The following is a 20,111-nucleotide window of genomic DNA, read 5'->3' on the forward strand; positions in this document are numbered from 1 at the left end:
CGTATTGCATTCATCTGTGAATGAGTAAATGCAATATCATGTCTTGTCCCTTTGGCCGGGAAATAGTTAGCTTCCATATCACTAGTGGATTACTAGTTGAGAAGATCAATAATAGTGGACCAACTTGAAGTTTGTTTGTCAAGCTGTGGAATGGGATGTACTCCGCAGTATATTGTACTTCTTATCACATATGAAATCAGCAGGCACAGAGAAGCATCCATCACCAGAAAGGGCAGCATATTTCTACAGCATGGGCACCTCAAGGAAGTTTCATGGCAGACTCTTAAGCTAGAGAGACTATATCTAAAATACTGAGGCTTGAAAATTCCAAACAAGAAATCCATTCCTATCATATCTGACAAGGTTTCCTGCTGCTGCTGCTGCTGCTGTTGTTCATGTCATTAGGCATTAAATGCATGATGTCAGTGAACAGCTTGTGGTGAGAACATTGAAGACACTTTTATTTTGGAACTATTTAACAACAACATTTTTTTTAACAATACAAGTTGTAGACTTGTATAAATTCAGATTTGATAGATACAGTTACAACTAATGTCCTTTATAAAGCTTTTTTCTTCATCCCAACAGAGCACACCATAGGTTGTCATGTGTGGAGGGAAGTTTTACAGTTTCATTTGGTTTCTTGAATAAAGCCATATCACTGGCCCACAAAATCATTCTCATAGTCTGACCATCTCCATGTCAAACTTGTTTGGTCAGCATCTCTGCTAATGTATTATTCCAGACATAATTATACAATTCGTGTATTGTATATCCAGCCTCATTCCCATGGAAGACACTGTTGGCACACCTGATGAAACATAGGGTGACAATGATATTTTTATTAAATTGCTATTTTGAAAAAATGGGTTACATAAAAAAAAAATCAAAAGAACTGTTATACTAGGCCAGGTTAGCCAATATGATGCCCTCCATACATTTTTCCCCTTATATTTATACGTCACCTTTCTTTCATCAAGGCACCAAGAAGCCCAAGACCATACATGTAGTTCCCAGGTGGTCTCCCATCCAGGCACTGACCATATCCAGACCTGCTTAGCTTCACCAAGGGGTGGCCTCGTGTGCCTTCAGACCATACCTGGGATGTTGCTGAGAGTCCATCTCCCATCATCCCTGACTACTGGCAATGCTAGCTGAGGCTGATGGGAGTTGAAGTCCAATAACATCTGGAGGGAACCACATCGTCCACCGCTGTACTAGGCTAATGATTCAGGATATAGATTTCATGTGAGAGACTGGCAACTGGAAAGGACAACCTAGTTCATTCATTCACAAAACATTTCACACCATCAATCTGTAAAACTGGAAGGGAAATACATTTTATAGGCTCCCCTGGGACACTATCTTCTAAATCATTGATATATATTTTCCAAACAATATATAACTCCAGCAGTGAATTTCCAGCTGCTTTATCCTCCAGTTTACGAGCCAGTGGGCAAACAGTGGAAAAGATGAAAATGCACAATGAAGGGCTATACAGCAGAGGGGAGGAGACTCCTCAGCATTTGTACTATTTCATTTCTGGACATCTAAACATTTGGATCTATTTGTTCATGGCTTTGTAATTTATATTGTGGAAGTAGTCAATTGATCTTTAAATGTGCACAATGGCTCTGATTTAGTTCAAGTTGTTTGCAACTGGTTGCATACAACCATTCATGGTTTAAACTCCCCTTCTCCGCCTGCTGTGATCCTAGTAATTATCAGTCCTCCTGCCAAGCAATTTGTGCTTAACATGCACTTTTAAAAATGCAAATAGCAGACATATTTAACATCACATCTAGTTTGGCTGTAAGCCTCAATTTGTTCACCCTCAGTTGGTCCATTACTACAACAGCCTTTCTCAAATATCATGGCAAGGAGAGGTAAGAGCTGCATGTCATCCACATACTAACATCACACTCCAAAGCCCTGGAATCCTTCCCCATCAGTTTCACTGGGAAGAAGTTGGAATCCTGTGGAATCCTGTACACCAGTAGCCAAAGTATCAAAAGGACATCCCTTCTGGGACTGTCCCTCTAGGAAGTATCGGAACCACAGTAAATCCCTGAAAGGTACCATAGTTGATGATATCAAAAGCTGCTGAGAGGACCAGCAGTTCACTCACCCTGTCTTGTTCTCATCATAGGGCGTCTTCCAGAGTGATCAAGGATATCTCTGTTCCATAACCAGGCCTAAAGCTAGATTGAAATAATTCACACCATCCCAGAAAAGCTGGAATTGCAATAGCACCACTTGCTTAAAACATCATTCCCAATAATGGAATTTTAGAGACTGGCTGGAAATTATCCCATTCAATGGGGTTAAGGGAGGGCCTAAGAAAAAACTTTCACCACATCTTGTTAAGGCTGGAAAGTACAATGCCATTCAATAAGGATTCTCTTCAATATGGGAAGAGCCATACCTCAGTGACAGAGCATCCACCTTCCATGTAGAAGGTCCCAGATTTAATCCTTGGCATCTTTAGGTAGGGCTGGGAGAGACTCCCTGTCTGAAACTCTGGAGAGCCACTGCCAGTCAGTGTAGACAAAACTGAACTGGATGGACAAGCTGGTCTGATTCAGTATAAGGTAGTTTGTTTGTATAACTTGTATACCACTTTATATTTCAAAAAACATCTCAACAAAAATCAATATAAATTCTACATTCAATACAATTGCTAGTAGTAAAAACAACACTAATCCACATTTCTATGTTCTGAAGGAGGCATTCTCCACTCCCATTACCCACCATCATGTCAATTTCTGGCCACTTTTCCTAGCCCAAAGTGGTATGTAGGCTTCATACATCTAAGAATCCTGTCCACATCCTGATTGTACACACTGAAAAGTATCAATATGGCCTGATGCCAAGACAGACAGGATGCCATACCTTTAGTGTGGAAGAGGGGATTTCAACAGATGTAGCCTTTTTCGTCTCTTCATGAAAGCTTCACTTGCCTAAATCTTTTCTCCTGCACATCTGGTTGACATTGTCTTGCCTAGACCTGACACACTACTAGACACTGAGAATGAACCAGACACCCTACAAGTCAAGAACCTTGGGGAGCAGACATGGTCCCTTAGAACCAGCACTGAGGATCTCCTTGAGGGGCCTTTGAGAGGGACACCCTCTGAAGAACCCATGGATGTATCAGAAGAGGATCTATTACCACTCCTGTGGTCCGTGCCAAAGAGCAGTGACATAGCATGTGTGTAGGGACCCAGAGTCTTGTGAATCTGGAGTATCCTCATGAGTCAGCGTTCCCCTCATGAAAATCCTTGAAACTCCTTCACCATTAGTAGCTGTGGTAAGGGTGTAGTCTATGAGACCAGAGTATAGAAGGTCTGCCTCTTGAGCCTTCCTATTACTGGAAACAGCACAGGTATCTGGCTTCTAGTTCGCAAATATAGTATTCCCCTCCTTGCTGTGCTCCACCTTGCCCAGACTCCCTGTCATAATGACCTTGGACTGTTGCCCAGCCTTGGTTCTGGATCACATTTTGGACTGAACTGATTCTCTGGGTTTGGCCCTGGTTTGTTTGGACAGCACTGTGCCTTCAACCCTGATCTCCTTGGTGTTTTGTTCAGAGGCCCCCGAGGGCACCCACTAGAGTGTGGTGGTCATAACTCCTTCCCAGTATACCTCTTGCCCACTATAGAGTGAAGAATTCCCAAGCCACAATTCAAGGGTTATTTATATATTCATTAATTTTCTGATATTTATATCTGGGCTTCCTGCCATCACGGAACCCAAGATGGCATGCATGTGGTTCCCAAGCAGTCACCCACTGAGGCACTGACCAAGCCCAGACCTGCTTAGCTTCAATAAGATAGTGGCCTCCTGTGCCTTGAGGCAGTACCCTGGGATCATGTTTATCTCTATAACAGGGAGCAATAGTCAGTGTGGTGTCAGTGTGGAATCAACTTGAAGGCAGTACACATACACACACACAGAAGATGAAGCAATGGAAGAAGCTGTCTCTCTTCCCATCCTGCCCCTCCTCTCCCGGTCTCATTCCCCAACAAGTAGTTATGATGACAAGAAGTTTTGCCAATGAGATTCCTGCTTGCAATTCAGCTGTTCAAATTAAGTTGACATTCCAGTCAGCCAGTAAAAGGCACAGTCTTGATTTTACCCAATTTTGAACAGGCTGTTAACTATCCCAAAATATTACCCTTCTACATGAATGTTAATGTGACGGATATTCACCATCTCTATATCCTTCTTTCTCTCTTCCCCCCCCACCTGACAGCTCTGATAAGCATTTTCTGCTGATCCCTTTAATCTTTACTCATCTCGATTGCTCAGAATACATTAAACAAGAATGGAATGGAATGACAAAGCCGGAGCTTCATATTGTAAACTGAAAGGCACCTGTTTTGTCTTCGGCTGCATATTGCACATTCAGGATTCCAGCCAAGGAGAGGCTTTGTTTGTTCAATAAAAGTATACCTCACCTTTCAGGGCAAAATCATCCTAAGGCAGCTTTAAAAAAAATTGAAAGCAGGAACCAGTAATTTAAATACAATGAAAACTATCCAAAAACCAAATGAAAACAGCGGTAGCTAACAACTAGTGCTAATGCTGAACAAATAAGATTATACATTTATGTGTTTGTCAATAGATAGATGCACCATCATGGGGCTGCAGGGCTGTTCCCACCCCCACCACCACTTAAGAGATGGGCGGCCTTCTTTTCTCTAGAGCAGGGCTCCCACTTCAGAAGTTATGGCGAACCTGGCAATGGTGGGAGGAGCCACATGACTTCAGGGATGGGGCTAAATCTGTGAAGAGGACTCAAGTGATGACTGGCCTGTGTGTGAATGCTACTTCACAGATCGAACATCACAACAAGCACTCCCATATAACCTTGCATCATCCCAAACCCCAATGCATTTCAATGGCACTAGATTGCACATTCAGTTGTCGATCATCAAGTATAGAGAAGAGAAGTCAAGGGGTGTACATGCATGTATGAACATGAGATGCATTTAAAATGTCTGTGATTGCTAATAGGCTACATTTCTGTACCAGTAAATAAATACCACATTCACCCCTTTCTTTAGCATCTTCCCTCTGTCAACTTTTTCTCAGGCCCTTTGTGGTTGGCCACAAACTGTGTGCATTTGTGCATATGCAACGATGAGCCGGGGCAATCCCAACACACATTTGCCAATATATGTTTGTCACATGCGTGCATTGATCCAGAAGGATTTTTAAGAAATGTGTGACATGAGAAGCATCCTCTCCGCAGCCTCTTTTTATGGATCAGCGAAAGAAGCTACCAGATATACTGCCACTAGCACAAATGACTTATTTGTCATGGAAAAGAGAATGTGCCCAGGGAGGTGAGTAGGGCTGCCAGTCCTTTTCTGCCAGGTCTTCTGAGACTTCAGCAGCTGCATGACTTGTACCAGCAACCTGTTCAAGTGGCAATCCTTTCCCCTAACGAGGCAGTGATTTGGGGCACTATGATCCTTTTATGCAGCTGTTAAAGGCACCAAAGATGTGGCAGAATAAAAAGCTGGCAACATCACTGGAGACAAGGTCCCTGCTACTGCTAGATACCAGAAGGAGAATCAGTCTCCTCTTGCTGTATGTCTGTGAAAATGAGACTCGTAGTGCCAGATGCCAAGAACAAGAACTCTCCAATGTGAATAGAGGAATGTTTTCTCAAATGCTTAAGGCTAGGCAAAAGCCCAACTGTATGTCTGATTTTAAAAAAGAGGGAGAGAGTGGGAGGCTACTGAACACAGCACGAGGGAAGAGCAGCCAAAAGGAACTGATAAGGTAATCTCAGGCCATAGACAAGGAGGGATGCTAACGATTTATCCCTTCCCTTCCCTATGGCACCAAGTTGGAACCACCATCAGTAGCCTCATGATGGTACAAATGCAACTGAGCAGGGGATGGGGAGGAGAAGCTTCACTCAGAGGAGGGGAAAATGCCATTTCCCTCTGTTTTCCTGTTGCTTAATGGCAACTGCTTTCCCAGTTTCCCTAGTACAACTGGAAACGAAGTGGACCACATCACACCCTTTCTGGTCTGGTCATTTTCAGTTCTAAGGAAAATGTTGCACTTTTAAATTTTATTTCTGAAGAGCTGGAAGGATGCATTGTCTTGATCAAGGGACGGGCAAATCTGTCAGGTTTGGTTTCTCTTAAGTTTCTCATTTTTCCAAACTCAATTTGTCATATTTCCTTATCAGTTTACAATTTTAAAAAATCATAAGATATCTATATATTTGTATGCATTTCTCCTACTATAACATATATTTGTTACTTTCACTAATATGTGCGTTTTAATGCAGATGGTTCCAAATATACATAAAATACTTTTTTTCATTTTAATGCGCACTTTCCTAAATATACAATTTTAATTAATTTAATGCAAATTTATTAAAGAAAAACAAAAGGGGGTAAGAAAAGGGTGGAGAGGAAAAAATACAAGCAGAAGGAAGAAACAACCACCATTGGCTCTTTAACAATATAATAAACATCAAATGTATACAATTTAAAACACACACAAATGTTTGTACATTTTGTTTTTGGTTAGAGAACCACATCACAGAATTTGAAGAAGCGCAACTATCAAAGGAGAGCAACATTTTGGTTTCTGTCCTGTTTCAGGAAGTGCACATAAGGAAGGTTTGCATTAAATGTGAACAGAACAAAATCCCCCTCATCCCTTCATGTATTTAGAAAAATTAAAAACACAACTGTAAAAGTGCTCTGAATCTGAGCATGGGGGAAGAAATTGCTCCTCTTGGGATCTGTCCAGTAAGTGACCATTACTGCTGCACAAAGGGCTGGTGCACACATGGATGCACATAACTGAACAACTGCAGGATCAAGAGGTGAGCTGCGTAAGTTGAATGAGCTACTACGGATATGATATCGGTGTTTCACATCACTTCAAGCACTACGATTGGATAAATGAGATTTCAAGTTATAATTATAATGAGGAATCAAGCTATGGGCATGCATGTGTGAATCTCTTGCTGTAGTTCTAATCATGATTCCGGTTTGGTTTGGTTTTTTCCCGGGGTACAGCTTGAAGGGCAGCAAAAAACAAACAAACCCTAAACATGGTTTGTCCAAAAGTCATGGATCACAATAAATCCTGTAAAGATGGTTTGTCCACAATAAAATACAGAGATCACAACACAATGTACAATGCAGCTCTAAAATGTTTCCTTCGGCTTCTCTGAAAAGCTATGAACTCTACACAGCCTAGCCAAGAAAAGGTAGAAGAATTTTCTTTCTATAATTCTTAAAACCTTTCAATCAAAAGACTGCAGGGTGACCAAAAAAGCCTGCTGTAGTTGCCTAGCAAGTCAGGATGGACTCCCCCCCCCTTGCACTTGAAAGCCTACCTACTGAAACACGGCAGCAATTTGCCTAACCTCTAAAAGCATAAAGGAACAGAAAGATGTGTGCATAAAGGGGAGTAGGAGAACATAAGAACATAAGAAGAGTCTGCTGGATCAGGCCAGTGGCCCATCTAGTCCAGCATCCTGTTCTCACAGTGGCCAACCAGGTGCCTGGGGGAAGCCCACAAGCAGGACTCGAGTTCAAGAACACTCTCCCCCCGAGGCTTCCGGCAACTGGTTTTCAGAAGCATGCTGCCTCTGACTAGGGTGGCAGAGCACAGCCATCATGGCTAGTAGCCATTGATAGCCCTGTCTTCCATGAATTTGTCTAATCTTCTTTTAAAGCCATCCAAGCTGGTGGCCATTACTGCGTCTTGTTGGAGCAAATTCCATAGTTTAACTATGCACTGAGTAAAGAAGTACTTCCTTTTGTCTGTCCTGAATCGTCCAACATTCAGCTTCTTTGAATGTCCACAAGTTCTAGTATTATGAGAGAGGGAGAAGAACTTTTCTCTATCCACTTTCTCAATGCCATGCATAATTTTATACACTTCTATCATGTCTCCTCTGACCCTCCTTTTCTCTAAACTAAAAAGCCCCAAATGCTGCAACCTTTCCTCGTAAGGGAGTCGCTCCATCCCCTTGATCATTCTGGTTGCCCTCTTCTGAACCTTTTCCAACTCTATAATATCCTTTTTGAGATGAGGCGACCAGAACTGTACACAGTATTCCAAATGCGGCCGCACCATAGATTTATACAATGGCATTATGATTTCGGCTGTTTTATTTTCAATACCTTTCCTAATTATCCCTAGCATGGAATTTGCCTTTTTCACAGCTGCCGCACACTGAGAGAGCGGGCCTGGAGCAGGGTGGAATAGCGTGGCCATCCTTGTTTTACTGGCTCTGCTCTTCTGCATTTAGCAGCAGTTTGCCAAACAGAAAAGTTGCCAGTTTTAAAAGAATTGTAGGAGAACTCATATCCAGTGCTTTACTTAGTTCAAAATAACCTTCCCTGGGCTACAGTCTGAAGCTCTTGGCTTGTCGCCATTCATTTTCCAGGAGTAAAATACTTGCATGGCACAATGATTATGTTTTGGTGTGTCTCACCGAGTCAGGGCCATACTAGATGTTACCATCAATTGTGTGAATGCAATTAACACACACTTGTATTGCCCCCCAATACCAAAAGCACCTTGCGGAGAACGTTAACTCTTTTCACCTTGGTTGTGGTCGCAATGAAAGCCTCCCCCACACATCCCGCTGAAGTTGTCATTTGCATCAGGACCAAAGTCTCTATTTGCACCAAAGGAGGTTTCCCTCCTGATGCAAATATCTCAGGCGGAGGGTGAAGGAGTCCAATTTTGTTGGAACCACAGCCAGGATGAAAATGTTAAACTTTTCTTTTCCTCCTCACTGCCCTTCCTCCACCAACCCTGCAGTCACCATTTACATTTTTAAGACTCGCATGTCCATTGCATTCATGCTATTAACATCACATCTGCCTTAGATTTCCAGGTATGGAAAGAGGCACAGTAGTGATGGAGGAAATATCCTTTAGAATTTAGGACTGTGTACGTTGTATATACCAGATTGATTTTCCTTCACGTCTGTGAAATAACTGCACCGATTAGGGTGCAAAAATATGCGTGCTTACCTAAGAGCAAGTCCCAGTGAACTTAATGGAACCTACTTCAGAGATGTGCACAGGACTGGACTGTTAGACTTGAAATTACAGAGCCTATGCAGTGTGTACCAATCTTTGTGCTCCTCTTTATTATCTTTAAGCCAGTGCATCCAGTATGCAACCATCACCTTTTTAGTGCATTCTTTCCTCCAGGGGCAGAAAATGCATTGCTTGTCTTGCAACGGCATAGAAGAGGCTTCCCACAGAGCAAAAGATCTAGTACTACTTGCCCTTGGAGTGATATGCCTTTAGGTTTTTGCAGATTCATATACAGAGTTATTTGTTATTTTAAAAATGGCAACACCCTCTGCAATTGCCTATCAAGGAAAACAACTGATTGAAGAAAATGTTGAGGATTGAAGTCGAAAGCTTCAACATTTTGGTATATGAGAATTAAAGCTAGCTAGGAAGGCATACTTTAAGCCTCTTGTGCCAATGCTTCATGGCACGTCCATGACAAAGTCTTTGTTCAGCAACTTATTACAGCTGCAGAGATGTCAGTGGCGTTGTCAGCTAATGAGGTTTCTTGCCTCATTTGTGGCAGGATTTGTACAGTGATTAGGGATTAAGGGAAGGGATCAGTGGAATAAAAGAAACGCAGTCCTTGTTATAGTGAGTAATGCTGATGAGATAATGTGTTTTGGGAAAATGAATGATACTTAGGCATATAGCGTTCTACACTGTCCCTAGCTGCCAATCCATCAAAAGTTGTATATCTATGTAGGGTCCTACATGCTAGCCACATGTTACATTGAATGTGTAGAGGATGGGGAACAGAATCACATATGATATTCTCACTAGGGATGGAAGGATCTGTCCATTTTGATTGTCCCAGTTTCTCATTTTTTCAGTCTTATATTCCGTTCTCCGCATTTCTGCAGGAATCTGTGGCTTTATTTTTTAAATTTTTTTAAAAAACAAAACTCATTAAAATTCATCAGTGTGTTCATGCAGATTTCTTCTAATAAACACATTTTTGCATGCAGTTTTGACTAATGTACACATTTTCGCAAGCAATTTTCCTAATATAATGCACTTTGTATGTTTTTTTCACTCATATATTCATGTTTACCAGTGTTTTCATTTTTCCCTAATAGAGGCAATTTCTCCTAATATAATGCACATTTCCCCCTAACATGCATTTTTGCAAGCATTGTTTGGTTGGAGAACTGCATCACCAAATTCAAATAAGTGTGAATTTCAGAGGATGGTTGTGTTTCAGTTCTCAAATTGTTTTGGTTGCCCAGATGGGAATGTGGCCCATGGGCTCAAAAAGGTCCCCCATCCATGCTTTGTTAATGCTGGAGCATGGGGCTTCTTCTGCTGATGGGGCATGTTAAGGAGAGGAGAGGAGCGGAGAATATGTTCTATCTTGCCTTTTACCATGTATTTTATTTCTATCATTTGTGCAGCAATGCCCTGGAAAAGGAAGCAAGTTCTACTGGGCAGCAGAGACACAACGATCCTTTGTTAACAAAAGCCTTTGTTAAGCAATATTACTTAAGCACCAGAAATCAATAATTGTTGGTCTGGGTAGGCATGATGGAAAATTCCTGCCAGGCTTCTAACTCTACAGATCAGAGAGTTACATGCTGTGCAAAAATATCAGAATAAACTTGCGTTTCATCTCATCTCCAAAGCCAGTTTCTCCCAGCGGCAAAGGGACTGTATGATTCCCCTGCTAAGATAGCTGAGGTCACAACCTCTTCCAAGAATGCCAAGTCTCCTTCTGCCATCCCTCCCACCTAGCCTCTCTCCCCCCTCCCCTCAATTGTTTGTAATTTTAAGCATGCAGTGTTCAAAAAGGCCCCATCATACAAGACCTTTTTTGAATTTTAGTGCTTCTCAAACTAGTTCAGTACTAGGATTCTCTTTTATCATGAAATACAGTACATAAGCAACATCAGAGGAGCTGTTCTGAGCCCGTGGTTCTGAAACCCACTTTGCCAGACAGTCAACTCAATCCCTCTCTCTTTTAATCAGAACTATTTTATTAAACCAGAAAACACAAAGGTATACCGAAACTTCAAAGAAAACATACAGTCTCTGGGGATGGTGAACTGAGGATGGTGATGATGGAGAAGGTTGATAGCAGGTAATTATATTGTAGGATTGTTGAAGAGGTAGACTTCAATGGAGGAGAGGTAACTTCTGAGAGAGACAGCTTCTGAAAAAGGCAATTCTGGCAGAGAAATACTTCTGAGAGAGAGCGATAGGTAAAAAAGGAGTGTTGTCCTCTGGGGCTATTAGGCCTGCTGCTAGCTTCACTGATGACTGAAACAAACGGAGGCAGGTTTTAGAGGGAAAACTAACTAACCAATTAAAGAGAGAGGTGATGTCACCTGACAGGAAGTTACTGTAAGGCTAACGGAACATGGAGACAGACCTCTAGAGTTCCATAATTCTAACCTAATAAATGCCTTCTTTAGCACAACAGAAGGAGTCTCCCTATATACAATTCTAAACCCTGCCGAGGCAGCACAGGAGCCCTCCTTGAGTTAGTCCAGCATCCTGTACCCAACAGTGGCCAACTAAATGCCTCCAGGAAGACCAAAACCAGTAATGAAGGCAGCAGCCCTCTTGCTTTCCCCCAGAGGATTAACTGCCTCTGAACCTGGAGGTTCCATTTAGACAGAGATGAGGAACCCAGTGCCCTCCAGATGTTTACTTATTTGTTTATAAATATATTTGTATACTGCTATTTCATTAAAAACATCAAAGCGGTTTACAAGAAGTTCAAAGCAGAACAAACAACCATACCTTAAAAATATTAAAACTACAATAAAAAACAAAGGTCAACAATTGCAAAAAAGCATCTTCTTAATTGCCTGCATAAACCTGACGAAACAGAAAGGTTTTCAAGAGGCGTTTAAAAGTTAAAACAGAAGGTGCCTGCTGAATCTCTATTGGCACAGAATTCTAGAAAACTGAGCCAATGACACTGAAGGCTCGATTTTGTGTCAATATTAAATGAGTCTTGCCAACTCAGGGGACAACTCAGGGTTCACCCTGCAGATGAACTCAGTGATTGAGCTGGGATATAAAAGTTCAGGTGGTCCCTAAGATACCCTGGATCTAAGTTGTTCAGGGCTTTGTAAATTAATACAAGGGCCTTGAACCTGGCTCGGTAGTGGATGGGCAGCCAGTGCAGATGCTTTAAGCGTGGTGTCACATGTTGTCAGCCATGTGCTCCCATCAGCAGCCTGGCCCCCGCATTTTGTGCCTGCTGGAGCTTCTGAACCAGGGGTAAGGGCAGCAGATGTTGTTGCACTATAACTCCCATCAGCTACAGCCAGCATGGCCAGTGACCAAAGATGATGCGAGTCAGATTCCAATGACATCTGGAGGCCCCCAGGTTGAGCTATCTTGGTTGATGCTGCCATACCCATTATTTCCTCTCCATATCCACCAACATTTTACGGATGAAAATAAGGATTCTCTTGTTCCATCTGCATTTTCTGTATCTTGTAAAACTGTATTTTCATGCAAAGGAATCACTGCCTGAATGCACATATACGCAAACACATGTGCATGCATGCATGGGCGCCAGCGTGCGTGCGCGCACACACACACACAGTTATTACACATTGCTTGAGCTAAAGGATCTTCACTATGTGCTGTTCAAAAACATTACACATGTAGGAATAGGCTGCTGGTGGAGACGATGAAGGTAAGCTATGCTATGGACAGTTGCTGGATCTTCAGCTCAAGACTGACAGTGTAGGGCCTTGTGATGTCGGGGCCCAGAAAATTCAGAAAAGCACAAGGCCCCCCCACCTCTTTTTCCCCAGTGGAATAACTGGAGATTTGGGGAGGAAAATTGGGGTGGATACTTGCTTATGAAATATTTTCTCTTTCAGAATGATAAATGAAATCCTTTTTTAAAGTATTGGAATGAAATAATAGTTAGCCAATTACAGTGCTGCAAAATTCTTAGATTAGAAGACAGTATGTTTATTGCATTTGTTTGATTACTATACAATCCACACTTGACAGAAGCAATGGAGACTGAGTTCTTGTTTTTTCTGTCTAGTCCACACACAATCTAGATCTATTACACATTTTTTGTTCCTTAAAAAGCTTCTTGATGAACTGGCTTCATTCTGAAAATAAAAGCTCATTGCAGATTGATTCTGCACTCCCTGCAGAGTGTCCATCTGAAAACAGATAGAGGCAGTCCCAGCAAGGGGGGGGTGTATCCACCCCTGCCATTATGTTGTGGGTGGGCATAATCAAAGGGAGGGTTTTCAAACATATATCAAGTAACCACACCCACCCATGTGGATGGGAGGATCTACAGTCAATCTGAATTGAAAGCAACATGTTGAGGATCAGCATGAACAATTCCATATTAAGAAAAACTACATTTTTTGTGCTACAAAGGGTTAAGCGTGTACTCACGCTCATAGGACATGATTCTGAAACATCACTCTTAGGCCACAATGTCTTTCAAAAGTTGCAGAATAAAGAGCATATTCAGGAATTTGGCCCAAATTAGAAGTCTGCCAAACATAGTGCTTCCCGCAACATCTTACTCTCCAAATGTTCCTATTCAGGGATAGCTGCCACATTTTTTCAGTGCTACCCAGTGAAAACTTCACCTTCTCTGTGTGCCTGATGAGGCACAGATTTGTGTTGTTGGCCTAGCGGTGAGGCTTGAAAGCCCAAGACTCTGGTCAGGGCCTGGGAACAGCCGTAAAGCTTTAGAGAACTAAGAAAGCCACAGCCTCATCACAGGAGTAGGGAACTTCCGGCCAGGAAGCCACATGCGGTCCTCAAGATCCTTCTACCTGGCCCTCCAGACTCCTCAGACCACACTACTCAATGGCTTTGCCCTGTCCTGAAGTGCCTTTGTCTGGCTGGAATGTGTCCTTGAATTGTGACACTGTCTATTGATTGCCTGGATGGAGAGATGTGTCCGGACATAAATGTGGAGAAACCGCTGGCTTTTGCATGGCTGGAATATCATCTACCATACACGGATAAGTCATGTCCGTTGCTCTGTTCACTTTTGCCTCTGACCATACCCACCATTGGCATGTGGCTCCCAAACATTTGGCTCGGGGTGAAAAAAACCCTTCATCCCTGGTTTAAAAGCAAAGAGGAATTTGCTCTTTTTGATAATGGCCACATTCACACCATACATTTATCCCACTATTATTCCACTTTAAACAGTCATGGCTTCCCCCAAAGAATCCTGAGAAATACAGTTTGTGAAGGAAGCTGAGAACTGGTAGGAGACTCCTGTTCCCATCAGAGAGCTACAATTCTGAGAGTGGTTTAACAATCAGTCCCTCTTCCCACAGAATTCTGGGAATAGTGGAATAAATGTATGGTGTGAATGTGGCCTAAGGGTCATAACTAAATATCATAGTATAGCGATGCTTTTATTATAGGGGTGGACATCTTGCAACCCCAAGACTGCATGCGACCTTTGGGTTAATTTCATGTGGTTTGTAAGGAGGGAGAAATGGGAGGGTGTAACACAGAAAGAGAGAAAATGAGGTGGGTGAGTGAATGGGAATGCCTTAGACTTTACATCGCCAAACTATTTTTAAAAAGAAAAGGAAAAGAGGATCTGTGGGTTCTATCCAGTTGCTAGAGTTTGCTCTTGTCCATTTTCATTACCCTGTGAATACCAATGTATGCTACAGATGATCCTTGCTTTTTTATTATGATTCCCTCTCAGCATAAATATTCCATGGTCATCAGTTGTTTGGGGAGTGGAGTGTGTGTGTGAGTGTGTGTGCACACATGCGCATGGGAGACAAGGGAGTTATGGGTCTGTGTGTCAAAGGGGGAAGGTGTGTGTGTGTGTGAGAGAGAGAGAGAGACAGAGAGACAGAGAGAGACAGAGAGTGGTGGGAGGAAGGGGGAGGTGCCATCCCTGGCCCCACCCATTGCCAGGATTGAACCTGCCTAATGTCACCGCAAATGACTTCAGAGGCTAAAAGGTTACCCAGCCCTGCCCTGAGTCCTGACATGTGTTTGAAAACACCACCCTCCCAGAAAGCAGCAAAACCAGGAGGTTTATCAAGCCCCGTAATATGTAGCTGGAGGGTCACAAAGGGTTTCTTAGGCCCAGGCTAAAACCCAGTTAGTTAGATAGAAAGATGCAAAGAAGGAATGAGAACTGAATTTCAGTCAGTTACCACAGCTCGTGCCCACGTTATGTTTCTCAGGCAACTGAGACACTTGAGTGGTGGGTGGAAGTTAGTTAGCAATTGCGACTGTATCTAGCAAAATTCTGCAGAATGCTAATAAAAGAATATAGGGATGCGACAGAGGGCTGGAGGCTGGACTCCAGTTTCTTTGGCCTTGTGTGGCAGAGGGACTCTCCATTTTGTGTCCTCTGCAGAGGTGGAGACTGATGTCTGTTAATCTCTTCCAGTTTCCTGCTTGTATACAGGTTACATGTTTATCTGTGGTAAATCAATTCCCTCCAGAGGTAGCTGACATCCATCCTGGTGTTATGCTACAGTTACTGTTATACATTTTGATAAATGATTTGATGTGTGAAACCCTTTGACTAATTGAATATGAAGAGCTTTATTGCTCTGGCATCCTAAGAGCTCATTCTGCTGTTTTGACCAGCTGGTGGGGAAATAGTTTTTTTTTTTTAAAAAAGCTTCAAGTTAATTAACAAGAATCGTGGCAATGATTATTTATCACCCTCCTTTCCACACACTCCCACCCCCAAACTTTGTCTTCATGCAAGGGAAAAAGCAATGTATGCTTTGAATTTCAAAAGCAGTCTTTGCTATTTGAGATTGGTCAGGAATTGAGGGCATTCATCTTGATTTGTTTGCAAGGGGATTAGACAGTGTTGGCTGTTGAACGAGCATTCATTCTGATTTGTCTGCAAGGAAGTTAGATGACGCTTCAAAGCATGTGTTACCCCAGGCTATCCGGTGCCTTTCCCCTCCACTTTCCATATCGCAAAAAGTGTAATCTTTTGGGGACGCGGGTTGTACAAGACCTCCCCATCAAATATAATTGCCCCACCTGAATTTGCCAGTATGTGATTTGAATCCCACCCCAGAATAACAACAGTCTTGAACTGCCCTGACTGTAACTGCTGGGCAGACATGCTGTCAGGCACAGTGGTGGGGGATTCTCGTGGCTGGGATAACAAAGGGACAATGGCAATGAGAACAATTATGTTAGAACACAGAGCATACAGATGAAATAAAATCCGAGGAACTTTTTATGACAAGTTACTGCACTCTGGTCTGCCTGTTCCATCTAAAAGCAGTAATTTCCAAACTGTGTGCCAGGGCACACTATTGCACTATGAGAAATAATTTAATAAAATAATACAAGGCTTTTGTAAGCACAAAGGCAGAAGCTACAGAGAAGGCTATCCACTGTGTTTTAGGATACAATAAACTGCCATAGATTAGGTCAGACTGGTCATCTAGTTCACCATTGCCTACTCTGACTGGCATCAGGTTTCAGCCAGAGGGTCTTTCCTATCACCTGACCCTTTTTAACTGGAGATGCCAGGGAATGAACTTGGGATCTTCTGAATATAAAACATATGATATACCACTGAGCATGATTTGCTGCTCTGATCTTGCCTTTGCTAGAGTTGGATTGGTATTCTGCCAGTCATCCTGATACAGATAACATGGCAGAACTGTCCTTCCTCAGATGAAACTGCACATTTTGTCTCTGCATGAGTCACTGCAGAATGGCTACCTATCAGAGATGCTGTAGGATTGGACTAGATGACCTTGAGTTGCTTTCAGGTTCTATATGAGTCTGTGAGTCCAATCCAGAAACACACCCAGAACAATAACTCAGAGAGAAATACAGCAATGCACAGAAATCCCCTGAGAATGGGACATTCTTAATCTTACACACTGTGAAAGTAAAGCACTTCATATGAAGTGTTTTTGCCTCAGAAAAATTATGCCTTCTCAGGTATTAGAAGTTGGAAAACACTGATCTGAACTCTGACTTGACTATGCTAGGCAGTGCTAGACTTTATTGTTCTTTTTTTTAAAAAAAAACAGCCAACAACATACAATGGTGTCCGGTGATTATGATGAGGTTCCTCAATAAATCTTTTTTCTTCAAGAATAGAGAATTGGGTTGGTGGCTCTGAGAGACTAGCTGCCCCTGAGGCTGCCTACTAACAAGTTTTTGTTAAAAAGAAAAGAAAGGCTAGCCACTAGGGTTGCCAAGTCAGAAGCATCCCAAACCCTGAGTTTTCAGGGGCGGGCCTTAGTGATGACATGGGGTATGCCCTAGTGATGTCATAGGGGGCAGGTCCTAGTGATGTCATTAAGCATGATACATTAAGCATCAACTACAGTTGCTTGCAGCATATCACTGAAACAAAAAAATTTCTCTGATTGGAAATTAAGATACAAATCTTAGCTAAATGAGGGTGGTTCCAGGTCCAACTGAAGTGACGAGATCATTCCTTCTAACCTGCTTAGAGAGCCTGGGTAAGGAACATTTAATCTTGCCTACTTGCTTCTGGCAAGAAGGGTTTAAGTGCCCTCGGGCCAGTCCAGTCACCAGAAGGCCACTGTAGGAAAAAGGGAGCCTAGTGTTGTGGAGAAGTTAGATGGGAGCACTCAGGACTAAAGATGGATGCCTCTGAAGGCTGCAGTTCTAAACACACTTACTAAAGAACTAAGCCCCATAGAACTCTTACTTACTTCTGAGTAGATATTGTTAGGATTGTGCTATTGGTAAGGCTTGACTAGGATCCTCTGCAACGATATCCATATCCAAGCAGGATTGGCAATGGCAACCCGCTGCCTGGAATGCCCTGCCTGCTTTTTAACGTGGCTGCTCCAAATTTCTTTACAGACTTGATCTTTCACTGCAGAGAGGTTTGAGAAATGAGTAAGAGTTAAGAAGATTCTCTACTCTTTCCTGCCTACTCTGTGGGCTGCTATAAACTCACTTTGACAGCCACCCCAATTCCAGTGAGTAATAATAGACAGAGAGAAAACACACATGGTTAGGTCTACCTTCATAGGCAGTACATTGGGAACAACAGCAACTGAAGCCACACTTCCCAGTATGTGAATTCTCTTTTACCACTATTGGGCAAGAAACAAACCATCATGCAAATAACAAGGTGCATCATCAGTGGATTTAGGGGGGTTGAGACTTGAGCACCACTCATGTTGCTTCTATGGATGAAAGGAGTGAGGTCAGAGGTAAATGAAATGCAAATAGAAAAGAAAAACAAAAGACAGTGATGATTTCCTAAATGCAATACCATACCAATCACAACAAGACTCCTATGAGTAAGGCAGAAAACTCAGCATCCCACAACCTGTCAGGGTTCCTAACTAAAACTAAAAAAAACAAAAACTGGCAGCCAATCAGCCAAGGTCACAGAAATCTGCATGCAGCGCAACCTGACCCTGGGGCTGCAGGTAGTGCAGAATGCTGTGGCATGATTGCTGACATGTTACACCCTAACAGCCAGGGCCGGCTCCAGGCATTCGGGGGCCCTTGGGCATCAGCTTGCCCTGGCCCCCCGGTGGGTGGTTGAGTGTGTGCGCATGTGCGGCCCCCCTACCTGTCTAGTCTTTACCATTGCCCTTAATGAAGATGGCGGCTGCGGTTTCCCTAAAGGGAATGAAGCCTCCGCCGCCATCTTTGTTGATGGCACACGTGCATGCTATGCGCGCACATCTCTGCCATCAACTAAGATGGCGGCAGCGGCTTCAGTACCTTAGGGAAGCTGCAGCCGCCATCTTCATAAAGGGCAATGCTAAAAAGCCGGCTGACAGGTAAGTAGGGGGTGGGGGGGGCACGGATTGCGGGAGTGGAGGCCCCCTTAGGGGCCCCTCAGGGCCTCCAGTAGCTCCGGGGCCCTCGGGCCAGTGCCCAACCTGGCCGCCCTTTAGAACCGGCCCTGCTAACAGCACATAATACCTCTGCTCTGAAATCCGGACCGGTTGTCAATTTGCTATCAGACCAAGTTCAAGGTGTGCTTTCCATGTTACGGGTTCCACATAGTACTTGTTCAGCTCTTGTAAGAAATCAGTCCTTTACTGTGGCAGCACCTATGCTTTGGAACTCCCTGCCTATTTACATTAGGCAGGAGCCTTCATTGTACTCTTTTCAGCAACTGCTAAAAACATTTTTGTTTAGGCAAGCCTACCCAGGCATGTAGAAGCTATTATGTTTTTCATCTGTTTTTAACTCATGGTTGTTTTTATTATTTTGAATGTTTTTAGATACCTGTCTTTAATTGTTTTTGCCAATAATTTTATTGTTTAATTCCTTCTATAAACCACTTTGAGGGTTTTTTTTTTAACATTAAAGTGGTTTATAAATATTATAAATAAAATACATAAATAAATTTCAAAGTCACTGTGGCCCTTGGGTCTCTTTCCTCTTTTATACCGAGTCAGGCCATTTGGTACCATCTAGCTCAGTATTGATGACATGAACTAGCATTGGCTCTCCAGGATTCCAGGCAATAGTCTTTCCCAGAGATTGAATTCTGGACCTTTGCATGCAAAGTATATGCCCTACCACTGAGCTACAGCCCTGTTTAAAAAAGTATATTTTAAAATTGTTCTTTTCAATTCACTAATGAATGCACAGCATACTAGGGCAGATCCACACCATGCATTTAAAGCAAATTCAATGTACATTTGATGTAGATGAAGCCCACCACAGAATCCTGGGAATTGTAATTTGTTAACTGTGGTGGGAACTAAAACTGTGAGGGAGAAACTACACTTCCCAGCATTCTTTGGCGGATGTCATGCACTTTAAATGCCAGTTGGATGTGCTTTAAATGTATTATGTGGATCTGAATTACTTCATAAATTTTGCCTGCATATAAATCATTTTAATTAAATTTTAAAATGGAAATAAGCTACAAAGTTTATTGGGTGACCATGGGCTATGCACCATGTCTCAGCCTAATCTGCCCCTCAGGATGAAAACAACAGAGATGAACCATGATGACCCCAAGGAAGAAGGGCACACTTAACATGTAGAGGAAATAATAATTTGGAAATAATAATTTACAACCATAATGTGAAAACAGATACTTATCGT

Source organism: Rhineura floridana, chromosome 1, assembly GCF_030035675.1.
Source record: "Rhineura floridana isolate rRhiFlo1 chromosome 1, rRhiFlo1.hap2, whole genome shotgun sequence".
Lineage (NCBI taxonomy): Eukaryota > Metazoa > Chordata > Lepidosauria > Squamata > Rhineuridae > Rhineura > Rhineura floridana.